At 40.2% G+C, this 4,802-nt stretch overlaps 1 pseudogene; it reads right to left on the bottom strand.

The window, feature by feature from the left end:
• Nucleotides 1-2,108: 2,108 nt before the first annotated feature.
• On the bottom strand, nt 2,109-3,187 carry LOC120291794 (annotated as a pseudogene).
• Nucleotides 3,188-4,802: the final 1,615 nt, after the last annotated feature.

Here is a 4,802-nt window from a genome sequence, read left to right as displayed (position 1 = left end):
CAAATGAGCAGATAGCCATGCCTTTATGAGTTTGCAATCGGGGTCTACCCTACTTGAGAAGTGGATCGAACTGCCTTGAAAATAGGTTAGGTTCATAGTTCCAAGTGAAGACCCACTTGCAAACTAGATTGACTTTGGAACCAATTTGGGATGCAGTTTCATAAAGCTATAAAAAGTAATTAAGAAAAAAGAGAAAACTCTAGTTTCTTTGTTTTTAACCTATTGGCTGAAGATTTATATAAATTTATTGCAAATTCAACTATGTTGTTTGTTTAGTTTTCAGGTGGTTAGAATTTGGAGCAATATTTATATGGATGAATGATGAATAGAGTTTTATAACATATGTTTTATATTAAGTGTTTGAATTTTTTATTGTATATAACTATGCATATATGACTACATATTCATCTTATGTATTGTTGCTTTCGACAAATAGGGACTTCTATTGTTCATCTTTTTACTTTGAAATGTTTTATTACTCATATTATTTTGCTATAGAAAAATGAAACCAAAATAATGAACAACAGAAAAGTAGGTTTTAGTGTAGCCCATAAAATTGGCTTGGAAAAATAAGGTAAGTTCTTGAGTCAATTCTCAGGCAAACAAAATAAGTTCTAGGTTCCAAAATTGAGAACTGATTAAAACATGGTAAGTTTCAAGTTTTAGGTTTGAACCTATCCACTCTAGAACTAATCTCCCTTACATGCCTCAACCGTATATATCCCCAAAACACCAGAACTACTCATATAATATTTGACTATGAGAAAATTACCAAATCAATCATAAATTTATTATATTGATATCAATTCAATTATAAACTTTTCAATTTATCAGTGTAATACTAAACATTATCAAGAAATTCTAATATAGTCAATCTAACCAATTTCTTTTTAAAAATACTGACTTGACGGTCTAATCATTGTCAATGTACATGGCATAAACAGTGTTTGCTACTACAACATCATCTTGCCTAATTTTTAAATTTAAAATTTTTCCTTTCTGTCTTTGTTACTTTTTTCTTCTTCTTTCTCTCCTTTCCTTTTCCTTTCTCTCCCTAATTGTCGAAGTCGTACTCCACCCATGGCTGTTGTCTCACCGTCCACCCTATTGCCATGTCCATGCCTTCTCAACGACATCCTGTCTACTGTTCATATATGCTGTGAGCCTGTTGCCATGCCACCATGGGCAAAAAGTCATGACCGAGCCACCTCCTATGAGCTCTGATTGATGACGATTTGAAGTCATTGACCTTTGACAACCATCGATTGAGGCCGATCTAAAGCCCCCAACATTGGGCAACCTCGAATAATCTTGATTGGAGGTCGCGTAAGGAGTTGGTCGGTCGAGAGAGAGAGAGAGAGAGAGAGAGAGAGAGAGAGAGAGAGAGAGGATGGGTAGGTGGTGGTGAGGGCGCTTGCAATGACAACGGCTTGGTGAGGCCAGTGGCACGACGAACCGATTGGCATTGCGGTTGAGTAATTCATCACGAGAAAGAATAAATAGGGAGGAGAGAAAGAAGAACGGTAGTAATAATGAAAGCTAACAAAAAAATAAATCTGAAAATTTGAAACAATTAAGTAAATGACTCATTTTGCTTAAGTTCCCTAATGTCAGTTGTTGGTTGTGCCTCATAGGACGACTGGAGTTGATTAAATTGCTACATCAATATTTTTAGGTAAAAATTGATCAAAATAACTACATTGGAAGTATAGGTTTAGGATTTTGTTAACAAATCTAAAAAGTTTGAAACTGAATTTGGTTAAAAGCTTGCATACGTGCCATTGTTATTGTAGTTAATAATATGCAAGAAGTAAAAATCAACTCAAATGGATATAGTATAAGCAAGTGAACTCTCCGTCGTCAAATCGCCAGACAAGTTTAATATACAAGTTACTCAAATTCGACTAAACCTCTGAACGATCTTCTCGAGTATAAGTAGCTTATTTGCCGAACTCAAACGAAGCTCATGAGCAGATCAACTTGCTTCCACATCCAATACACAAAAGTAGCTCATATGCTGACCATCGTCATGATCTGGCCGTCAAATTCAAGGCTCGACCTATACGTAAATTATGCTAAATAGACAACTCCAACGATGCCCTGTCCAATCACCACCACTCCATCCGGGCTTGGTCGAATATCTTTCCCGATATCACAGCTGTGAAAGCTGCCGTGAAATTGGGGTCTCTTTTAAAGGAAGAGGCCATCTGCTCTTCCAGAGACTGTTGAAATGCTGCCGCCTCTTCTGTTTCTTGGCCCCTTTTTGCAGATAGTGTGTCAAAGCCCAGCCGTATCAAATCAGGAGTACTCCTAGGACTAGAAGATGTCGACTTTGAGGGCAATGGAATTGGAGGGGCGCCCAGATTCAGTCCCTGTTCGTCAGAACCTAGTGAAATCGCTAACTGACACGGGCTCAGGTGGTTGTGTTCTCCTTCATATGTGGCCACTAGGACAGATGGGTCATCAACAGTTCTTTGTACCTGAAGATGCAAATAAAGCATGAGGGTGAGATTGAATTCGTTTGGCCTACTTTTCATTGTACATGCGATTTCCTGATTTTTTGGACTGTGATCGAGTGTGGTCTCCAGAGTATAATTTCTAAGAAGTCTAACCAAGCTGAGTTACCTTCTTTTAACAGGGCAACCTGGGGCAAAGGAACATTTGAAGTAAGCTGTTGGAGATGGGTTGTCTCTTCTAACCTTTTGACCATATTTCCTCCAGTGATAATCCTTCACTACCTGTAGCAAGTGCAATATCGTAAAGCAACAATAAATGGAAAAAGAATCAACATGTTGGGAATCACTTCGTACTGAGTAAAGATAAATTTCTTTATGCCAACTATAGGCTAGAGAAACACCAAAAAAAGAAAAAGAAAAAAGGAAGTTCTGAGTTGAAACTAAGATCTTACAAGGCTAATGTCGGGCGCATCAGTTTGGGAGTGGATTTTGGAGATCTTGGGTTTGAAGCTGTCCTTTGGCGTCTTGAAGATTTGATCTTCCTCGTAACTGCAACTTTCTGTGGTGACATTAGCTTCATGCTTCCTCTTTCTTCATGCACCAAGTTCACTCTTATTTCGCAAGACAATCAAATGGTTGTGCAGCACATTGTAGCTCTCGTGCATAAGGGTCAGCATTTCGGTCAAGTTCCTGTTCTCGTGGCTAACTCGTTGATAATCCTTAACCAGTGCACCAGCCTATACACAACAAAACAGATCATCTCTTAGGTTTGATCTTTGTATTCAAATACTCCAGTTTTCAGAATCGGTCTCAGGGCTTCTTGTTTTTTTAAAAAGAAAAGAAAGTAAATGTAAGAATATATTGAGCTTTAACCAACTATACAAAAGATCTGGCGCCAAAAACTTTCACTCATAGTGACAACAAGTCAGAACGAGTAGAAGGGAATCGAAGTAAAAGAAAGCCAGCGACAAACAAGGCAGCAGACAAAACAAAGAAACAGCCTAACCCATAGGTACAAAGAACAGCAAAAGATCCGCCACTAAGGCAGGAAGGAAGAAGAAAGCAATGGCAGCCTTCAAAGTAAGGAGATCCACTGCAACTCCGCACAACAAACGAAAACTAGCCAGCCACCGAGTGGACAGATCCAAACAGTGGCACAAACCAACCCTCCGAAGTCACCAGCATCGCAAACAGAAGCTTCCAGCAGCAAAACACTAGGAATGTAGCAAACCCAATCCTCCAATGTAGCTCCAAGCTCGGAAATAGCACCAGCGAAGCAATGCATCAGGAACAACAACCAAGGCAACAAAGGCATCCAACACTAATTAGTAAGGACTAGGGCTGTAGAAGAGAAAACGGAGCGGTCGACACCCCACCTACGTTGGAGCCTCCTATTTCTTGGGATTATCCACCACATTCCTCGAAGGTCAAAGCCTTGTCCCTGACCACTTTGATGAGATGGTTTTTCAAAGCCAACACCACCAGCTCTTCTCCCCTAAAAATAATATTATTTCTCTTCTTTCATATCAAATGGCACATGGCACCAAAGGAGAACCGGGCAATACAGTGGAAGAAATCCTTACCTAAAAGGAACTTCAAAGCCCATTGGAGATTCCCCGACCAAGACCTATTTCACCATGGAAGATTGCATCTAGCAGCCCAGAAAAAGCAAGAGAAGCCGAGATGCAACAACCAAAGAAAAGGAGGTTGATAGAGTCGGGCCTAGAGTTACAAAAGGCGCACAACGCACTATCAAGTCTACCATAAGAGAGGAGGAGAACCTGGGTAGGTAGACAGTTTCTAGTAATCAGCTAGAGGTTGAATTGAAATCTCGGAGTGATTGAATTGTTTCAAATAAGCGAGGCCCAAGGGACATAGTCCTTCATCCTCCTAATGGCTTCCCAAGCTAAGGCAACTGAGAAGACACCAGAAGAGTTCCCAAGCTAGGTAAACCGATTAGGGGTTTGAGATAGTGTAGGGAAGGAAAAATCCCACGTCTCTAAGAAGGTCTTGATGGCGTGACCAAAAGGGGAGAAAAGGTCCGCCATCGTCGCTTGCCTAGAGAGCCCCGAGCTACAAATAAGAGAGTCCGAAATAAATAAGTTCAATGGGCCTCTCGAGTGCCAATGGTCAAACCGTAAAGACATTGATAAGCCATGACCAACTCTCCAAAGAAAGGATAATCGAAACTCCCTCCTTAGCTACAGGATCTTCTTCCAAGCCCACAAACAAAAGGTTGATTTGCTGGCCACCCGATTTTTTTCTTTTTAAGAAGGTGGAGTGAATCTATTTACACTACAACGATTCTTTGTTTGTAAACAGAATCCAAATATACTTGAGCATGTC

This window comes from Eucalyptus grandis, chromosome 3 (genome assembly GCF_016545825.1).
Source record: "Eucalyptus grandis isolate ANBG69807.140 chromosome 3, ASM1654582v1, whole genome shotgun sequence".
NCBI classification, from domain to species: domain Eukaryota; kingdom Viridiplantae; phylum Streptophyta; class Magnoliopsida; order Myrtales; family Myrtaceae; genus Eucalyptus; species Eucalyptus grandis.
This window is presented reverse-complemented; position numbering and strand designations above follow the sequence as displayed.